The sequence below is a fragment of the Pleurodeles waltl genome, chromosome 7, assembly GCF_031143425.1.
Source record: "Pleurodeles waltl isolate 20211129_DDA chromosome 7, aPleWal1.hap1.20221129, whole genome shotgun sequence".
NCBI lineage: Eukaryota > Metazoa > Chordata > Amphibia > Caudata > Salamandridae > Pleurodeles > Pleurodeles waltl.
Window position 1 is genome coordinate 1134592429 of NC_090446.1, and position 22241 is coordinate 1134614669.

General features: G+C 44.9%; 1 long non-coding RNA gene across 1 annotated transcript in view; it reads left to right on the forward strand.

Moving 5' to 3' along the window:
* LOC138246021 (uncharacterized) overlaps positions 1 to 3666 on the forward strand; it is a 60950-nt gene extending 57284 nt beyond the window's left edge. Inside the window, exon 4 of the long non-coding RNA XR_011194209.1 lies at positions 2451 to 3666. This is a non-coding gene — a long non-coding RNA (uncharacterized lncRNA). The remainder of the gene's footprint in view (positions 1 to 2450) is intronic.
* Positions 3667 to 22241: the final 18575 nt, after the last annotated feature.

Genomic DNA, 22241 nt, shown 5'->3' on the forward strand with positions numbered 1-22241 from the left:
CTTACTGTATGATTTATTTAACCTGTTGCATTTTGACCTGATATAACATGAGGTCTGTTACTATTACTTTTTAAGAAAAAGGAATCTTCTATTTAATAACTCACTCCATTTTTTGGAGTCATAATTAATGTGCTGTTCAATCTAATTTGTTGACGACCATCTGTAACAGTAATGTTTGTGTTCTCTGTGTGTACATGTAGATCAGAGTGGATTTTTAGAGCCTGATACTACCCCGATGAGGCCCTACCATTAGTTTTTGGAGGGTAAGCAATGTGGACGTTTCGTTGCCTAATTGGCCTTCGCACATTTCCTTTCTGATAAGTTTTATCATCACTTTTTTGAGTCACATGGCACTTTAGGGATCCCTCACTTGTGTATGGGGTTTCACAACATAGGATACTGTTAATACATTGTCCTTATAAATTATGCTATGTTCTAACTTGGGTTTCTTTCTTTCCAAATTTCCTTAGGTTTTGATTTCCTTATTTTTGGGAATATCCATGGTTTAAAGGATTAGGTATGTAATTAGGTCCTGACGAATCGCATTAGATCAATTGTTGACGAGAAGAAAGCGAGAAACATGTTGACCAACTACATAGAGTGACACAGGGGATCCTGTGGGCACTGTCTCTTTTTTAATATTCCCTATTAAGAGACACAGCAACTATACCTACCTGGTTTTGATGAGGTATGTGGACATCACTCCACTAATTCCCCGCATACTGGTTTTAATCATGTCAGAGGTATCAGCATGAGAATAAAAATTATTAGTAGTTACCTCTAGTCATTTTTAAAAATTTTCCATATACCAATCCTTCACTTTATTTTTTCTGACCGGCTATACACGATTCTTAAAAGATCTCTGGCAAAGAGCCCCCTTGTGGGGCCCGTCAGGCATTGCAGCGCCGGCCTGACGAGGAGCTGGGCCCTATGATGAAGCATGTCACTGGAAGGTGAGTGAGGGCTCTTGCTTCGAAAATTTCGGTTTCCATCTACTGATTGAATCATCTCCTTGAAAGAAACCCTCTATATTATTTGGAACCGTGCGTAATCTTTTTTGATTTATTGACTATTGGGAACCTTACGCACGGGACCAGGAGTTTGCACTCCAAATATCCCATTTTGTGCCCCTCCTTTTGTTGTTTACTCGATCCTGCTAACTTGCCCTGATGGGCCACCAGCTCCTACCGGCCTTTGGCTGCCCGTCCCCTCCAGCCCCACCTACCTTCAATACGAGTCTGAAAGAGCGTAGCTTGGCTTTGCCACTCCGTCTCTGTAATGGTATGTGCATTTTACCACCGACTCCATGTTTAACCATCGACTCCATGCTGTGTGAGTGATTTCATTTTGCGCCCTGCTACGATTGCAGGGCCGCCCAGATGTTCTTTCACACAAAACGTTTTTTCCACACAGAACTTGTTTTTCTCTTCGTATACTGTGCTGGAACATATTATGGGGGATGCGGACTAGATACAAGTGCACAAGGCTGAGAATGTTTTCCTTAGAGAAATGTACGGTTCTGCCTCAGAAATAAGCATGAGAAGTATTGCCAACTCTCTTGCATCATTCAATGCAGACGAAGTACAGCCAGTGTTTAATATCGTAACAGAGGGGAAAGGTTTTCTAGAAAGCTCTCCTTGAGCTTGTTTTGAGGTATAAAGGATGGAGAGACTTGGCACCAAGACAGGAACTCACCTGTGGAGTGGACACGCTGCCCAGGATCTCGTTGATCCCAATTCGGGGGTCTCCTGCCTTGGCTGATCCCGGGTTCCCCATTCTGGCTTGCAAGGATGATGAACCTACCCCCTATGGTGATGCATTTTAGATCTTGATTATTTATATATATATTCACTGTTGATGCATGGTACATTTCTGCCTGTGATTGCTTAACTGCTGTGATTATTCTTGTATATACACACGTTTTACTTCATTTGAGTTAAATGCTTATTTTTATATATGCGTGTGCCTTTTATTTGATACCTGGGAAGTGCTTTAACAAGTACACTACTCAGACTGAGAGTGCTGCATTTTATGGCATTGTTTCCTCTTAGTTTGAGCAAAAACAATACAGTCTTTAAATTTAGAATGGAAAAGGATGGTTACTTTCTGTTGGTCACAATTTGGTGGTGACATTGTGCATAATGTGTAACCATAATGCTTAAATGAAGTACACTGCAGTGTAATTAAACATGCACTATGAAGTTAATCTTTTTATTTTATGCAGCATTTAATCTTGTTAGGGCAAAAATAGATAATATGCTACAGTATTTTATAAAAGTAATGCTTTCTAATATTTTTTTCATTTAACATGTATAACGTTTGCAAACTATTAAGAGAATTATTCATGTTTATTTTAGTTGGCCAGAATGAAGGCATGCACACGTTTATTTCTTCTTGTGGTTAACTTTCAAAGTGGAATTGTTTTCTTAATGTTTTTCTCCGAGACGCAGGTGTTAGGAGCTGAGACGGAGTTAATAAGAAGTCCATTGTGTGTGAGTGATAAGAAAGCCTGCGACAAGCAATGCCAGGACAAAGAGGAGGATCCTGGAAGTTGGCAGCTATAACCTTTTTGATTTACCAGAGACCAAAGAGTATCAAGGTCGATGCACAAGGTCTCTGAAAGTTGTAACTTCTAAATAAACTATTTGGGGTTTCGATCGAGGAGCTTCGACTGTGATGTCATTGTTTGGAAAAACTGTGATTTAAACAAGGTTTAGTCAGTGAGGATTTGGATTCCTTTCCACCCTGAGCAGACCCTTCTGAGATACAGACCTCATACTTTGATTTCCTGTGCCTTTATGCCATTGCACCTCTAAGAACAGAATATTCTACAGAATTTCTGTTTGCTGACCTTTCTCAACATTTTAATAGCATTAGAAAAGTTAACGTTTTAGTTTAAGTGGTTAGGCAAGAGAATTTGATTCTGGTGAGTAAGAACCACGTGCTTTGTCTGATTTTCTGTATTGTGTTGATTGAAGTCTTAGGGCATGATTACGATTTTGGTGGTCCCACCACAGTTCCGCCAAAGACACAGGGAGGCCACCACCACCACCATGGTGGTAGCATCCCCCTGACCGTATTACAATGTTCCTGCTGGGCTGACCAAGGGGATCATTGTATTACGACGTTCTCGCTGCACTGTCTGGCAGGAACAGCGCTACAGTATTGGCCTCGGCTCCCTTAAGGCCAATACTGTAGCATCCCAGCACCATCAGAATGCTTATTATCTGCAGAGCAGGCAGTGCGCATTCCAGTGGTGCTGGGCAGGGGGTGCCCCTGCACTGCCCATGCTTATGCCCCCCCCCCCACGCCTTTCCGCCAGCCTTTCCATGGGGTGACCGCCATGGAACGGCTGGCAGAAAGTGGGGTTTTAATTAGCCAGGTGGCACTGACATCAGTGCCACCCTGGCTGAGAACAACTCCGGCTGCTGTCGACCCGTTGGGAACCACGTTCCCGGGGGAGATGGCGCGAACCGCCACAGTTGCAGGGGTCCAACCATCACTGCAAGGTCTCGTAATGAGGCCCTTATTCTTGTATATGCTAAGTTCAATATTGTTTGATGTTTTAATGCTCCTTCAGTGACTTTTCTATGTCTGTACAATGGTTTTGAGACTTATTTATGTAATGTTGACTTTGAGTCTGTAATAAAGCCCTTACAAACCTTTGATTTGACTTCGAATATCATTGTGTAGAAATTGAGTTGCACAGAAATTGTTTAATGATTTGATAACTGTTTCTCTCTATGCTTTGGAACTAAGAAGAAAATATTAATTGGACAATAGAAATAGAAATAGGGCCCCAAGCTGGATCAAGTCCAAGACCCTGGCTGGAGGTAAAAAGGCTACAATTTATTAACATTAAGTCATAAATCACGAGATGGTTCTCAATTATCACAACAGTAATCTGTCCTTGATATGCACCATAAATCATGTAAGAACATCAGTCATTAATCAAGATGGACTCATAAATCGGTGATCCAAATTTTCATCTACTTTGGCAACAGTGTAAATCATCTTTGACACCATAATCCGACATAGCTTCCTGTCTGTGCACTAGATGTGAAGGCCGCTCGGGTGCATGCAGCAACTTCTAGGCTTCCTTTGTTACCAAAGTGTAACAGTCTAGTCCCTTTTCAGCCATGCCCAGTTTGCAAGTGCCATGTCTGCCTTGTGACTATCCCCTCTGCCTCTCTCTGTTGCTCTTCGGTGTCACTGGACCACCATTATGGCAGCTCTTTTCCTTCCGACAGCCTACTGGCCACCCTTATGTGTTATTGATACCAATTAATGATGTTGTCTCTGCCATTGCGATGTCTACTTTTCCTCCTGCCCTTTGCAGGGTCCCTTCTCTCTCTCATGCTGCAACTGCAACCTCCACTGTACTGGTAGGTGTGGGTGGGTGGGATAAACCTCGCAGTCAGCAATTGAATGTCGAACCCCTGCCTCAGCTTTTTAGGCACCTAGGGAGGGATCTGCACCCTTCTCCCAGTACTGACTACTTCAAAAGGACGCCTGATTAATCCTGAGGCCAGGTTTCCCTGCGCCAGGGTACAGCTACCTGCTGAAGCCGAAAGGGGGGCACGTGGTGTGTATACCCCCACCCCGTCCCTAACCCACCACTCTCACGGTAGACGCATAGTGCAAGGTCGCCCTCAAGAGTAAAACAGGGGGTAATGAAGAGAGGTTAGAGGCGAGTGCGTGTAACTGGTTTAAACTCTTATTCACTCTGAAAGAGGGGCCTAGGGACAACAGCCTGCTGGCATAAACTCTTAAAGCAGCTTTGGATGAACCCCTGGGCTTCTCAAACCTCCGGGCCCCAGTACAAAAGAAGGTCAGAGTGTAGTGCTTCGCGGGGAGCCTGTAGAGCAGCATTAGTCATCAATGCCACTTGTAATCAGGTATGCACGTTTGGTTTGCTGTTTGTTGTTTTGTTGTTCTTTGCCTATTTGAGCTCATGTTGCTTGTTTGTTTTACTGCGGAATCAAAAGACGAAGTTGCGTGTTTTTTGTGTCGTGGTTTTATTACATCCATTCGTGCAGACAATCTAAACTACGTATTTGTGTGCAGTTCAATTGGTTTGGTTTTGCTAATGTAATCCCCCTTTACTGACGATAAGCTGATTCTGATAACAGAATGAAAATGTTGGCTTAATATATTTGGGGGAAATGGTAGGGCTACTGTGTTTATTATTGCTATGTTTTTCATAAAATCAATAAAACATGTTCATAAAAATGTTGGATTAATACAAAATAAAACTATTAATATTTAAATTCAAGAGGATTTCATTTCACATTAATGAGTGCTGTCAGAACCCTTTTCACAGGGTCACAGAGTACACAGGAGCTACTGGGCGCAACCAGAGTGGTTGAGGCCATTTAGTTCTGATATCCTGGGGCCCAATCTATTACGGGTCCTGAGCAAGTGGGCCAAGTACCCCTTCTGCGCTTGACTCCCAGTAGTAAGCATGGCCGAGCAGTCTAAGGCTCCCTCAGGGAGTGGATTGGGTTTGGGTGGGGGCCGGAGGATACAGCTTAGTGAACATGGGCTCTCAACTGAAAGTGCATGCAGCAGCAGCAATATATCTTTGACCAGCCAAATACTTACTTTTATAACAAAAGAGGTCAGCCTAGCAGTCTAAAAAACGTCCTCAGCCCCCTCTTAGAGCCATGAACAGGGGATTTTACAGTGTGGTTAAAGTGCTGTTCATGGCTTCTAAGTAGTGTATTTTAGGAGACCCTTCAAATGAGCCATATGCATCAAGACCTGAAGACAAATTGACTTCCCTTTTCGGCAGAGCAACAAAGGTCTGCTGCTGCAGCCGCATTATCTGTTGTCTGGCTGGTGCAGGTATTTTGATTGTCCCAAGTTGAACATTTGCTGAAGTGAAATCGCACATTTAAAAAAAATTCAGGAAGCATGCAGATAGTTGTGTAAATTTGCCTTTCAAGCATTATGGTACAGCGTTGTGGCATGTCCGAATATTTAAAGTGTAGATCACAGCTGGAATCGTCTATACGGAAGTAACAGTTTACAAATGCAGACAATGTGGATCAAGGATTCTACTCCCCTGGCGCGTAGTCTGCATTGCCTGTTATCATCATGTTCCTATTACCCATACCAATACATATTTAAGGGGATCAGTCCAAATCTTAGTTTCTTCAGGTGCTTTTTAGTTTCCTTACCCAGTAGTTGAGAAAGGCACTTTGGAAGAACACCTGACTCCGAAAGCATGGCTGCCATGTGCCTTTCCCTTCAATGACCACACATCTCGATCCACAGATATTAATTGCACTTGTTTGAAGAGAGGGTAGCTTAGATACCTGGATAGCTGGAAGGTTGCTTGCCAAAATGACTTGTGCTTCCAAGTCAGCCCATGTAGTGTTCAAAATATCGAAGCCATCTGGACTGTGGAGAATTTATGACTGCCCATAAAGCAAGTTCTAGGGTGTCAGTCTGTGCTTGCTTGTCTTTTAGGCAGTAGACTAAAAATCTTCTATTAATTATCTGATGTTGGGAAGTGAAGTTGGATTTTAGGCGAATTAAAGCATGCGTTATGCATTCTGGTAGGGCAAAGACAATTCTGTAGCAAGTGATTTGTGCCCTATCCAGCCAGTATGCCAGTTTATCTCTAAATGACAGGGCCCCAAATGTGATCGTTGATAATAACCTAGTAGCCACCACCCTTAGGAGAGGGCGGAGATCGGGATTTATCATTGACTTTTGAAGTTTACAGAACACCCAGGTTATTGAGCTTGCTGCAGCCTGTTGAGCAAGAATATGGGGTGACGTACGACCCCTACTTTCTAGCTACACCCACAGACACTTGTAGTAGTCCACTGTTTTGATACTGTTCCCTTGAATGAACCATGAGTTTAAAGGTGATGATCATGACCTTTGTCTTTCCAACATTACTCTTTAAGTTACTGACTTCCCAATAATTAGCCAGAAAATTCAAGAGTCTCTGCAGGCCTATCTGCTTCTGATTGAAGAGCACTGTGTTATCTGCGTACTGGAGCATCTGGATTCTTACCTGCTCTGGCAGAATTGAAGTTTCAGATATCTGGAATGTGCCCTGTCCACGGGCGCTCCGAGCGGCTCCCGTCCAAGTTAGGTTAGTCGGCCACAGGCAGACTTAGCTTCTGCACTCAGCGGGCACAGGCTCTCTCCCTCATGGGTGCGTTTCTACCGCAATCAGAGGTTTCCTGAGGCTTCTCCTGTGGGGTAAGTAATCACACGCTCTAAATGGGGGGAGTGGCTATGATGATCCTGAACTTGGTCCCTTCAATTGGGTAACGGTGTTGCCACAGCATCCTCACTCATCCTACGGGGTTGACTTAGTCGCAGTCCTTGATGCTTCCGGTGACCTATGGATCACAACATGGCAAAGTTATCCACAGCAGCCCCTCCTGGCATACAGGGTTGTCGCAGCACAGCTGTGAAAGGCTTCAGCCCTTCCTGCACAGCAGTCTTTACCATGGTGGTCCTTCTTGGCATATCGGGTGGCGGCACCACTGCTGCACAATGCTTTGGCCATTACAGCATGGCAGTCTTGCCACGGCTAACTTCACAGTGGCCCTATCCTGGCATACGGGGTTCACTGACCAAGTCCTGCACATGGGCAACAACCCAATTGGTGCAGCAGCCATTTCCTCACACCTCGCTCAGGGAGTATACTCAACAGGACTTCCCACTGCACCTTGCCCCCTCCAATGCTTTCCTTGTCCTCACAGGGCACACAGGTTATGGAAGGCAAGTAGGCGCAGGTTAGATTTGCTGGGTGATGTCCCCTCACCGAGCAGGGAGATTAGCAGACATTGGCCCCCAGTCCTGGTCAAAGGCATAGCCTTCCCTCCTCACAAAGCCTGTCTGACTGCTTGGCAGATTACATTTTTTGGGGTCTTAGCCTGCCCATCTTATAGTCCATTTCCAGACACCAAATGTGATTTATGGTCTGAGTCTTTGAAGTTTTATGTTGGAGTTCTGCTTCTTTTGAAGTGCATACTCCTCTGCTACTTTTAACTCCTGAAAAGCAGTCTGTGACAGCAGGGATGTCTCTGTAGCTGATAGTGCCAGTGACTCTAGTGAATAGAGTTCACATCTGGTCAGTCACAGTGGTATATGCATCTGAAGGTTAGCCCAGGGCTCCCAGCCTACTCTTTATGATTCTCTTATCAACCCCATCTCCTTCCTGACATGCGCCCATGCCCCATCCTTGGGACTTCTCACTGAATCAAGAGCACTCTTTAAAGTGTACAGGGGAGGCCTGTACACCCCACCCAGCTTACAGGAGTGCAGAGGTCCACGGTTATGTCTGGAGAAATCTATCTGCCTTCACTCCATGTTTCACACTGCAGGCCTGTGTCTCCCAAAATGTAACCCAGAGCCCTTCATGTATTGTATCATTCCAAGACACACATACACTATTTTGAATATATTTGTAGAGCACACGAATACCAAAAAAGGCGTCTTGGTGCTGTGTCTGAAACAGTATCTGAAGGAGAATGGAAAAAAGGAGATTGAGCCTACTTAATGTCCGAGGGGAAGAGCCAAGTCTTTAACTGTTTTCTGAAACTAAGCAGATTGTTCTGTGCACTAAGGTGATCAGGCAGTGCATTCCACCATTTACAGGTAGTGTGGGAGAAACGTCTTCTGCCCCAATGAGCCTTCTTGATCCTAGGGACCAATACCTTGTTGGCAGTAGAAGATCGAAGAGTACGGATGGGTGTATACCACCTGAAAGTAGTTTGGAGGGAGAGAGGGTCAACCTTGTGACAGGCCTTATGGGCCCAGCACAGGGCCTTGTATTTAATCTGCTTCATAATAGGCAGTCAGTGCAAATCAAGGATGCTTTGTGAACTGGAGTTGAATTTGAGGAGATTCGGCAGCTCTCAGGCTGCAGCGTTTTGGAGCATTTGCAACTCACTGAATATGTGCTGCTGAGAGCCTACATACAGAGCGTTACAATAGTCAAGCCTCGAAATTACCCGAACCGAAATTACAGTTTTCTTTAGCTCTAGGGGAAGAAAATAAAGTATTTTCTTTAAATTCTTCAGGGTAAAGAAACAGGCAGAGGTTACCTGATTTACATGATCAGCATACTCCAGCTTCGTATGAAGGATGGCCCCTAAATTCCTCACTTTTTGGACTGGCGATAGAAGAGAGCCTAAGTTAGATGGCCTCCATGCTGTACTCCAAAAGGAGGTACTATTACTAAAAAGCATTACCTCTGTTTTTAAGTTAATTTTTAGGCAGTTTTTCTGCATCCATTCAACAATATTTCTCATGCAGGTATTTTACCGCTTGCCAATTATTTTGGAGTTCGAGACCAGCACCACTATCTGAGTGTCGTCTGCGTATGAGAGAGCTGAGAAGCCAAATGATCTGATGAGCTCAATGAGGGGAGTGATGTATACATTAAAGAGGGTGGGACTCAGTGAGGACCCCTGAGGGACCCCCCAGGGAAGTATGAAAGGATCAGAAGTGAAATTTCCAAGAGATACTACTTGCTCACGATTGGAAAGAAAAGTAAAATTAGCTCTCTATCCCTGATAGCAATGTGTTTGAGACAGTTAATCAAAAGGGAATGGTCAACCGTGTCGAATGCAGTCGAGAGATCAAGTTAAATCAAGACTGCTTTCCCCCATTATGTTGAACTGGGTCAAGAGTGCTCATAGATTCCAGAAATGCTGTGATATTCATGTTCAGTCTTTTTTCTAGAATCGTTGCCGGAAGTGGAAGCCGGGAAATAGGCCTATAGTTTTGAATTCCAAAGGATTTAGTGACTAGGCACACATACATTCAGCATTTGCACTTAACATGTGTGCACTGCCCAGTACTATAACCTTTATGTACTTACCACTCACAGGCACACATACACCCAGCACTTGCACTCATCCTGCATGCACTGCACTCCTCATGTATTGTATCACTCCTAAGTACACATAAACCCAGCACATGCACTTATCCTGCAGTCCTGCACAGCACTACATCCTTCAGGTCCTGTACCACTCTCAGGCACATGCACCTGCAGCACATGAATACACTATGCACACAATACTCAGTACTGCATTGTCCCTGTTGGTCACCCTTCCCAGGCACACATACACCCAGCGGAGGTACACCACTTCTGAGCTGTGCAGCACTTCAAACCATTTTGATGTAGCCAAAGGGGAGTTAAGCACACAGCAGCCAAACTTTTAAAAGTGAGCGAGCCTGTATGCCTCACTTCATGGACACTGGTTAAAAATGACTTGTTCACTTGGACTGTTCACTACATGGTATGCTGCCACTATTGCGCTTCTGCTGCTTAATTACTGGTGAAGTAGTAGCCTTCCACTACTATGAGGGTGGTGCTTTGGGCGCACCTCCCAGTCCAACAAGGCCACCATCCGTGAGACAGTCCTATGTCATGGCACACATGCATGATCAGTGTTTGCCTATGACAGCAAAAATCAGCATTAGGGATTCAGACATCAGTACAGTTGGGCACTCGACAGGAGTGCACGTCCATTGCCATGCAGAGGACTTTTCTATTCTAAGAAGTACTGACTGTATGGCTCTATAACTAGAAATATTTCTGGATGCTTCTTGGAAGTCAAGGTCAACACCGCTGGTGTACTTTAGAGAGCAAAATGTGTTGGATTACAATATGGTAGTTCTCAACCCTCTTTTGAACCACTGGCCCCACTTAAGCACACCTGCCTACATGTGCCTAATATCTTGGACAATGCTTCCCATTCCACATATGAACCTGCTTTTTAGGTCTGCCTACAGACAGGTTTAGCTTTCTGTTGCCACTATATAATACACACGACGCACACATACATATTCAGAGAAGGGTCTTTAGGTCTGCACGCTTCAGCTAATAGCTTATTTGGCAAACTCTCTTAAGGTACTTGCTTGTTTGGCCAGCCAAATGTTTCTCATGGATGTCTACATTTTTTAACTTGATTGTGAGAGATCACTAAATAAGTACTGCTCTGCCCTCCATACTGGAGTTCCTATACCTCTCCACAAACACTTTAACAGAGTCTCTGAATGTTGCTTCTGACTCCTGCCTTCGTCTCCTCTGCCACCACCAACCTCATGGATCTTTTGGCTGTATCCATATTACGAACCTTCAAACACAGCAGCCAGAAACGCACACGGTGTATATTCAGAAACACAAATGCCTGGCAGCCATGTTGGAATGTTAGGCTGTCCACACAAACGGACATACAAAGCCCCTGATTTCTTGGGTCATAATAAGACGCCCTCACATCCAACAGTGGACGCCATGAGCGCACTATTGAGGAAAATAGTACGCTTTAGAGCTTAGAGTTCCAGCTTCTATCCAGATGTGCACCTAGGTGGGCGGTGCTCTACTTCCACTGCTGGGTGGTGTGGTGTCTTATGTGGATGCCAGGATCTTCCAGTATACTAGATGCCTCGGGGTGAGAGTTCTGTGCTACACCTTTCCCACATCTGCATTGTGGGCAGCGGCACTAGGGACGGCTTTAGGGCAGTGTGACTGGTGCGGCCGCACGGGGCACTGACCTCGGAGAGGGGGCGCTGGTTTGGCAATAACTTAAGATTTAAAAGCACCTGCTGCAGAGTTCTTTTTTTCGTTCAGCTTTCAGGCAGCAATAAAAATGTTAAGATAACTCTTGTGAGTAATGTTCCTGCTTGAGAGAGAGATGGGAGATTTATCTAATGGCAGTTCTGACTCGCCGTAAAGTAGCGCAGAGGGTTAAAGTGCCTGCTGCACAGAAAAGATCTGTGTTTTATCTGGCTAGCTGAGTGGATCAGAAAAGCCAACCCTTACTAGCGCTTAAAAACAAGTGAAATGTATGCAAAAGACGGACTTTGGAGGGATGAGGGCACTCTTGCCAGGTGTTGGTGAGGAGGGGGGCGGGGGCACCAAAAAAGATTGTTGCCCCGGGCGCCATCAGTGCTAAAGCCGACCCTGAGCGGTCCTTAAGACAGGCACACACTCACAGGCCTAACGGGTGCAGGAGGAAACTGATGGCAAGCAAGAGTCTGCTTGCAGCACTATGTTCATGGCAAATCTTTTTTTCTGAAATAAGATAGTGCAGAACTTTCAGGTTTATATATTTGTTGAACTGGCAACTAGGGTAGAGGGGACTTGTCAGATACTACCGATTCACAACACCGACTATTTCAGCATCCTTTGATACCTCCAGACATAATTTTTTTTATTAAAATGTCTAAATGCAATACGTGCCTGCACCAAGTTCTTGCAACAAATGGCACCCCTTAAATAACACTCCTGCCTTGTAAATTGTATTTTTATGTTCCTCTTTTCAAAAAAATGATTGCATTCCCCCCACGATATTACCTCTAATCAAAGGGCACACTCAAATAGCAAGCTGTCCAGTGCACCTTTGCAAAGAACATTTATAAAATGTTTTCCAGATCATGTGCAATCTCCATTTATCTCATGAATTCCCATAAGTAAGGTTTTCAATATAAAAATCATTCTCCTTAGCTTCGCTTATTGAAATTATTCGTGTTCACTTTCACTTGGAGCTTCACAAAAAGTATCTTTGTAATACATTTGTAGTAAGCTCCAATGCATTTCGAACCTCTATGATTTTTCACCAGGATGCTCAGTTTAGCAGCAATTGTAATTAGTGAGATCGCTGGGTTCGCTGCTTGTATCTAATGCAGCCTGCAGCTCGCGACTTTGAATCCTAGCAAGGCCAGCCTGGGCGCCCATCGCGCCAGTGCTGTATATTGTGCTCCGTTACATTTGATAGTTTTAACACCTGTTATTTACAGCACGGGCAAGTTTGGTGAACTAAAAGTTCATGGGCAAAGCCAATAAGGCTAACTTTAACATGCAAAGTCGGGAAAATAGCATTTGTGTTTGAATACAGTAGGCAGTGCTTAATTTGTGCTCGTTGTTTCCGGTGCTGAGCACCTGCACTTATTTTTGAGGGCCAGGCCTTATTCTTATGCCTCAAACATTTGCTGGAGCAAAAGACACATATGGGAAAGACGGATGAAGGTAAAAACGAAAAAGCGTCACAAAGGGAGAAAACAAAAAGCTGCAAGAGTGAGCTGAAGGGGCGGGGAGTGGCTGTATATAAATTGAAGAGGCCCGAGATGGCGTCAGGAGTACGCCGCCTCAGTATTTCCATGTTCACACATTTAATTACAGCAGCCGCGTCTTCAAGAGGAGGGCTCTGGGCACCGGCACCTTTGTATTTACAAATTAAGCATTGACATTAGGACATTAATGACAGACCTATTGACTTTGCAAGTTCTTGTTGTTTTGTAAAACCAATTGGAAATTGCTTTTGGAAGCATTACCATGAGGATCAGCGCAGTGGAGCTAGTGCAGGCGCACACAGGAGCTCCTGAAGGAACCTCGGTGAGCCTCCCAGTTCGGCTCAGATACAGTGTAGATCATACTCGCCCATCAGTCTCCTCTAGGCGCCAGTTTGAGCTACTGCAGGCACCTAAGCACCTTTGTAGCTCCTCGCCGCAGGCACCCACGTTTTTATATACCTTTCTTCAAAGAAACAGTGAAAAGCCGACCGCATTATTTGTCCTATCTCAGATATCTTTACACCCCAGCATTTTCCTTTATTCATAACAAATTTTACCAACGTATACAATTTCTTGGCTGCTTCCATACCATCCAATATCTATCCCAGCATGCCATTTTTCAGGCAAAGTACTAGACAAAATAGTAGCGGGTCAGTTTCAAAGGGTTGTGTATGCCTATGCCTGGGTGTCGATTCACTAAAATTCTAGGGGAGGCGAGAGTGACATCACATAACCACTCTTTGACCCAATGCCATCGCAGGAACTGACATTACATGATCTTTGATACTGAATTTGCAGAGTTGGTGATGTCATATTTCCTTACTTCTGATAACAGCACAAAAAATGAGATTCCTGACGTTTAGAGCCTTTTAAGTGCACACTTACATACCAACACGCCAATTACTAACAGATAAATATCCATTTATATACCACCTACACTTTAAATAAGATACTGACATGTTAGGAATACTACACGTTTTATCTTTTTAGTGTATGAAAATGATGTGTTGGTTTGAAGAGGAGACTATATAATACTACAAAATCATAAAATAACAGTAGGAAGTCAAATGATTTATACCACAAACTCTCAGAATTCAATCGATCCCTGGTGTATACCCCAAGTATAAAATGTACAAGATGAAAAAAAGATTTAAAAAGCAATAGTGGTTTTATCCTTGTGCATTTCTTCATGTAGATCATATATTGAATGTGAACCAAATTATTGACATAAATTATTCCTCAGCATTGTATACATTTGAATTAGCATCACTTCTAAGAAATCATCATTCACTAAAGAAAAGAGGTAAGTTTTTTATTCAAACACTTAATTTCCATGTGTTTGCAGTAATGAAAATCAGCAAAATGTATATTTTTTATCTTATGCAGGAGAGTGAACTTTGAACTGTTGTATGTATTTTTCTTGCAGGGATAAATTTATTACCTGATATCGCAGTCGGAGCTGCAAAAAGTAAACAGTGCACATCATAGCACTGTTTACCATCTATTCTTGGCATTGCATTTGCCGCCCCTGAGGCCAGGGGTGGCAAGGGGCAAGCCAAGTGCAACTGCGGTCCCTGCCGATCCCTAAATGACGTCCATGTTTCTATCGCTCTCGTTCTCTCATTCTCAGATATAACATTGGTTTACACCAACGGAGGAGCCAGAAAATTAAAATACCCCCCACTTTAAAACAAAGCTCTTATGGCAGCAAGCAACGCAAGTCACTGCGACTCTTCCCAGAAGAGCTTGTTTGTCTTTTTCTTCCAAGCATCTACCCATTCATCTTTTCATCCTTCCATCCACTCGCTATATTCAGTTTGTCACAATTCCGTCCATCCGTCTGCCCTTCCATAACCAAACCTACCCATCTATTTTCAAACCTATCCATCCTTTCACTTATCCATCCCCCTTTCATCCAGTCATCCTTTCAGTCATCCAAGCATCCATCCTTTCACTCATCCATCTACCCTCTCACTCATCCATCACTACATTCGTCCGTGCATCTATCCATTCACCTTTTCACTCGCCCATTGATACTCATAGATCCATCCTTCCATCCATGCATTTACCCTTTCACTCATCCATCCATCCTTTCACTGTCATCCATCTATTCACCCTTTTACTCATCCATCCGTCTACCCTTTCATCCAGCGATCTAGCTATCATTTTCATTCATTCATTCTTGAATCCTTTCACTCATCTATCCATCCATCTGTCATCCATCCTTTCAACTCATTCATCCATGCACAATTTTACTTATCATGCATACATTCACTCACTCAATCATCCATACATCCTTTTTCTCATCAGCCATCCATACTTTCACACATCCATCCATTCATGCATTCATCCTGCCTTTAGCTCATCCATCCTTACATCCGTCCTCTCAATCATTCATCCATGCATATATCGTCCACCCCTTCACCTACCCACCCTTCTACAATTTCACTTACAAATCCATCCATCATCTTTTCATTCACTCACCTTCCCATCCTTTTGTGTTAATTGTGAGTCTTTGTCTGCGAGTTGACAACACCCCTGGTATAGACAAGGGCATTGGAAGGAGACAGCCTTTTTAGGATCCTGAGACAAGACGTCGCAAGTAATGAAAAGAAAGTATGTACATTAGTAGAGATGCTAGACTTATCTGCTGCTTTCGATACAGTTGATCATCAGAGTATGCTGAAGGGACTAGGGTTGGCAGCATGTGATACCCCAACACCATCATATGTTTCAATCTTTCCATAGTAAAAGAACACAATGTGCCAAATTAAGATCACACATCTCCAATGAAGTTCCTGAAGGCATTATGGCCTGCAAGGCGTTCCTTTATCCCTGTACTTATCTAATATTGATCTGACCAATTGATACTGAGTCAAGAATGCCAGCTCATACAGACAAAATCCAAGTTTACATTAAATTCTCCCAAAGATTTTAATCCATTATGACCAGGGGCATAGCTTCAGGGGGGTGTTTGGAATGTTACAGCCCCTAATAAATGTATTATGTAGTAAATAGTTGGGCACAGGTGCTTTAAGTCGGTTATGGTGAGATGTTTGTCAGATTTCTCTTGGGAATTTTACATACACATGCAGACAAAAACACACACAAACGCATTATCTCACTCGTCTCTGTTGTAAAGGTCTTAAAAATGGTTATTTCACAAAAAATTGAATTATAATAGCTTACTATTATTTTATTTTTCACCTTTTTTCATCCACTGGCTCAGCCAGGAGAGTGTACAGGGAGGGGTGGGCTGGGCCACCAGAGGTGGGAGGGCGGAGGAGGGGAGAGTGCACTTAGTGCAAATGTGTGTTTGGCTGGCCGTCTGAGGCCGGCCAAACACATTCTCACTTAAGTTTCTCCAACCCGGCTGTGTAAACAGCACAGACCCCAGGCTTGTGTCTGAGCCGCAGTGACTGCCGCGCAGACCAATTCTGATGCTGCTTACATGCTATGTAAGCGAATGCTGGGACACCACAAGAGAAGCGAGGCGACAGGAGACCACGGCGGGAGACGGGCGGTGCGAGGTAAGTGTTTTCTTTATTTAAAATATTGTTTCCCCTGTTGTCCCCCGCCATCCCCCTTTTCCACCTTGACATATGCGGCAGCCGCCGCTGGTTATAAGTACCCCTGATAATCCGCACTCCTCTCCCTACTGCCCCTTAAGCCCCGCTCCCTCCACCCTGCATCTCGTATAATGTATTTTAACAAGCGTGATTGTTGAGAAATCTGAAGCAACCCCACAATCTTACTGACCAAGCTACGCCTTTGATTATGACTCAACGTGCTACCCTTTATGAGAAATAACTATTGATGTTTCTCAACTGGTCCTAATTAAAAAGACTAATAACAAAATTAAAAACATAACTTATCATATGTGGGGTTAAAGTTTATACTGCCTGAATCTTTAACTATGGAAACCTTTGCAGTGTACTATGACCCTGAATCAGCTTTCTCCTCTGAAATAAACTTTAGCCGATGATAGCAGCTGCAGGCCACAAACTAAAATCTTTACTGTTCTCTGGTTGGTCCAGTGTAAAATGCTGTTGTAAGAGGCTGTTATAAACTCACGTCTTGTTTAACCATCTGGTTGTATATTCAGCTAAAGTTATTTGTAGAATGCAAAGGTTAGAGAATGCCTGGCTCTGGGCTCTCCTTGGTCTTGAATCTCTCTATTGGCTGACTGTAAGAGAAAGATATGCTAGTTTAGCATTGGTTGTTACCTGTTTGTGTGCCTTTGAGAACTTGCTCCTGTTTACTTAAAAATACAGAATCCCCATCTACTCCTTTAAGCATGGCTTATAAAGTACAGGCAAAGGCCTTTTAGTGTTTCCGCTAATAAGGCTTACCATCGTAGAGGAGAGACCTTTATCTGTCCAAGGTCCATCTTCGTACAATTCCACCTTTCAGACATTTTTCTAACCCTTGGTTGGCTGTATTTAAAGTGTTTCTTAGTTAAATGGATTTTCTGTAGATTTACACTTGTGCAAAGATACCATAAGGAGTTTTGCTAGCGTTATGAATTGAGCTTCTTGGAAACACCCAAATTAATTCCTGCACACTTCAAATGGTTCTCCTGCACGAATACAACGCAACTCCTGCTGGCACCAAGATGAGCACTTACCTGACCTTTAGTGAGTTCCTGCTGGGTTCCAGCATATCTCCTGCATGATCCATCAAAGCCCTTGCTGATACTCCACTCAGAGTTTTGTAGAGTATCTGCACAAAACTCTGAATGTAATTCCACTACGCTTCTGCAGGCTCACTAGGAACCAGCTGCAAGTTACCAACTGTCATTTACACCAGGAAGAGGGCAGCTCATTCATGCAGATTAGTACTCAAGATAACTACAGGTCTGTTCTGAGGTGTGCTTCCGAGAAGGAACAAAAGTGCAAATAGATGCTGATGCTTGCGTTAATCATCCACATACCTCCCCCTTAAGGCAGTACCGTGCCCATTAAGCTAGGAGTTCAGCCTATGATCAGCTTTCCATTTTGAAAGTCTGACTCTTTTTATTTCTAGAACCGTTTCGCTTGTGGCGTGATGTAGTGTAGTGGGCCGTAAGACCCTCATACCTATTGTCTCTCCATTTCCCAAGTACAACTTCTTTAGTTCTTTTCAGGCATATACGTTTTAAGACAGATTTAGGTTTTAACATATGTTTTGACGTCTACTTTCGTCTATAACAGTGAATCTCAAGGTACGGCCCGGGCTGCTGTTTACTCAACTCTGCACAATGATTAAAAATATGTTAAATAAAAGGCAAGCCTTTATTTAAATGTTAATCGGAGGCAAAGAAAGTAAGTAACTACATTTGTCCAGCACCTGTAGGAACACCTTCATTTTTAAAGACATGCTACACCAAAATTGTAAAAATATAATAAGGACTCTTCAAGAATCAAAAACTGTTTATCATTAACATGTAAAGTCGTTTCAACATAGTACATCAGATTATATCTGTGCATGGAGAAACATTTTCTTTTTAAGTGATGGTTTTCAAACATAAATCCAGAAACATTCATTCCCCCTCCCCCCACTTGAAAACAATGCCAATACTGAACTAAGAGGCAAGTTGGTTTTCATATTCACTCTTTGGGTGGCCTGGGTTTATATTACACATGAACATTATTACAGTTTATTAAATCAAACTCAGAAGAAGGTTTTGTACAGCGCACATCCTGAAGCCATGTATTTTGAGATTCTCGTATATGCACTAATGAAGAAAAAGGAGGGAAAGTGAAATAAAAGACTTGTCTAGGATAACACATTTTGGTAAAGTGGGGAAGCCAGGATTCATAGCAGGTTTTATGGTTTCACATTATGCATTTCAGCCGCTAGATATATATGCTTCGCTTCTCCTACACCCACCATACTGAACACCCCCCACCACCCAAACCCCCCCCCCAACCCTCCCCGCCACTGCCCGCCACCCTGCTAGCATCAATGCGGCCCTCAGTCACATCACAAACCAAACTTTGCGGCCCCTGGGAAAATGTTTGCGAGTACCCATGGTCTATAAGCTTGGGCAGGTTCTGCAACTAGCTCTCCTTGCTGCCACTAGCTCGTCTGAGCCTCGCTTGCTGCCCTCTGTGCCTTGTGCTGACTCTTCCTCGTTTTTGTCTTTGTGCCACTGTTCTCGTTCAGCCTCTCATTCGTGTCTTTGTGCCGCTGTTCTTTGTTTCTGCATCTCCTTTGTTTTTGTTTTTGAGCCGCTATTCTTGCCTGTGCCCCAGCCCCACTTCCCAACGTTTCTCGCCTCCCCAATCCCTTGTCCACCCTCCTCCCACTGCGTTCCACCCCCTCAGGACCTACTTAATTGCGGTTGCTCCACCAGCGCGCCAAAGGAACACCAAAGGCAAGCCTGCCTGCTGCCAAATGCCAGTACTCCCCCGACAAGATCATGCCGAAAGTTAACAACTCCGATTCCTGCATCACCTCACCTCGGACCCCAAAAGGCCCCTTCTCCGGGAACACCTTCTGCTTCTCCTGCAACTTAGAAGCCACCAACACCACCACTAACCAAAGGCTGACAACAAACCACAACTCCACTGCACGCTACTAAACTCCCACTCCCTCTGCAAACATGTCATTCAAATCTGAGACACCATCACCATTCTTGAGCCCGACATAATGTTCGCCACTGAAACATGACTCACCTCCGCATTTACAATAGACATCACCACCACGCCCCCTCGATACAAGTTGATCTACAGCAACCACCCCTACAAACACGGCAGAGGCATCGCCATCATCCACAAGGGCTACCTCCCCTGCACCGCCTCGGACGTTGACCCAACACCGATCATGGAACACCTCAACTTCCAGATCAAAACCGATCCCAATGCCACCATCAAAGGAACCCTCGCCTACAGACCCTCTGGACCCTGCCTGAACTTCTGCAACTCCATCACGGACCTCATTGCCCCGCTAGCCATCGACTCCAACCATTACATCTTCCTGTGAGACCTGAAGTTCCACCTGGAAGACCCTAACGACATCAACTCCACCTCGCTCCTCGAAAACATGAAGAACATCGGACTTCCCAAGCTGGTCCCGACAACCACCCACAATGCAGGAAACACCTTGGATCCCATCTTTCCCACAAGTGACAGCACCAAATTCTGCCACACCATCAAAGTAATTTGGAGCGGCCACCACGTCGTACACTTCACCATCAAGAAACACCACAATGCCGTAACCAGACCCCCTAACCTGCCACACCACAACTGGGGCAAGGTCATCACAACTCCCTGGATCACTGCCCTCAAGGACACTAGACCGAACCCAGCAGACGCCCTCAAACATAAATACCAAAATCTTTCCAACTGGCTGTCATCCACAGCGGACGCAGTTACCCCCAAAAAGCTCCACCTACGACAGACCCTCCAAACATACCACCTGGTTCACCCCAGAACTACAGACACTCAAACGCGATTGCAGAAAATTAGAAAGACACTGGCGTTCCAACAAATCGCTTGCCAACCTCGACTCCTTCAGGGCTGCCCTCAAGACTTAGCACCACCGACTTAGAGAGATCAAAAAAGAAGCACTCTGCAACCGCATTGAGGAGAGAACCTCCCAGGCCAGAGAACTCTTCAGCATAGTCAGTGAATTCTCCTACCTCTCCATCACCGAGAACATGATCCACCCCACCCAAGCCATCTGCGACAAGCTATCACACTACTTCCACCACAAAATCATCGACATCTACAGCAACTTCGATCCCCAGCCCACTGCACTGCTCCCCCATCCCTCCCTACCCACATCGAGTCACAGAATGGAAGCAGCTTTCTACAGAAGAAACCATCACTATCATGACATCCAAGTACCCCGGATCCCCCACGGACCCCTGCCCACATCACTTTTACAACCTAAGAAAGGAGATAATAGGAGCTCCCCTCACAGCAATCCTGAACACCTCCATCACCACAGCCACTGTCCCCAATGCCGGGAAGCATGCCGAGGTCAAACGCCTTCTAAAGAACAAGCTCAAGAACTACTGCCCCATATCACTCCTCCCTTTTCCCACCAAAGTACTGGAAAAGGCCAGCAACTGCCAGCTCACAGACTACCTCGAACACAGCCACCTGCTCGACCTATCCCAACTCGGCTTTCGACTAAACCACAGCACCGAAACAGCCCTGATCGCGGCAACTGACATCAGGCGTCTCCTAGACCACGGTGGAACAACGGCCCTCATCCTCCTCGACCTTTCCGCAGCCTTCAACACCGTCTCCCACCACACTCTCATCACCAGACTCCACAGCATTGGCATCCTAGAAAACGCCCTCAACTGGATCTCCTCTTTCCTCGCTGGCCGAACACAGAGGATCTGCCTCCCTCCCTATATCTCCACCCCCAAAGACATCATCTGCGTCCCACAGGGCTCCTCCCTCAGCGTCACCCTCTTCAATGCCTACACGACCCCCTTAGCCGACATCGCATGTACCCACGAACTTAACATTGTCTCCTATGTGGAGGACACCCAACTCATCCTCTCTCTCACTGACGACGCCACCTCCACACAATCCAGCTTCCAAAACTCCATGACCAACATTGTAGCCTGGATGAAGACCAACTGCCTCAAGCTAAACTCAGGCAAAACAGAGATCCTCATCTTCGGAAACAAGTCTTCCCCCTGGGATGACTTGTGGTGGCCTACCGCCCTCAGCCTCCCTCATGCACCTTCCAGCCACGCATGCATCCTCAGATTAATCCTGAACACCCAACTCACCATGAAACAACAGATCAACGCCATCTCCTCTGCCTGCTTCCACCCACTCCGCATGCTCCACAAGATCTTCCACTGGATACCCCTCTCCACTAGGAAAACAGTCATCCAGGCCCTCCTCCCCATCCGCCTCAATTACGGCAACTCACTCTATGCCTGAACCACAAAGCAGCTCACCAACTGCCTCCAGACTATCCAAAATGCTGTGGAAAGACTCGTCCTCAATGTCCTCAGAACAAACAGCATCTCTCCACACCTCAGGGCCCTCCACTACAGCACAGATGTCTCTTCAAGCTACTCATACATGCCTACAAGGCTCTCCACAATGCTGGACCCACAAATCTGAACAACCACCTCACCTTCTACCAACCTCACAGAGAACTACAATCAGTCACCCTGGCCTACATCCCCTGCATCCGCTGTGAACGTCTCGGATAGCGATCCTTCTCCTACC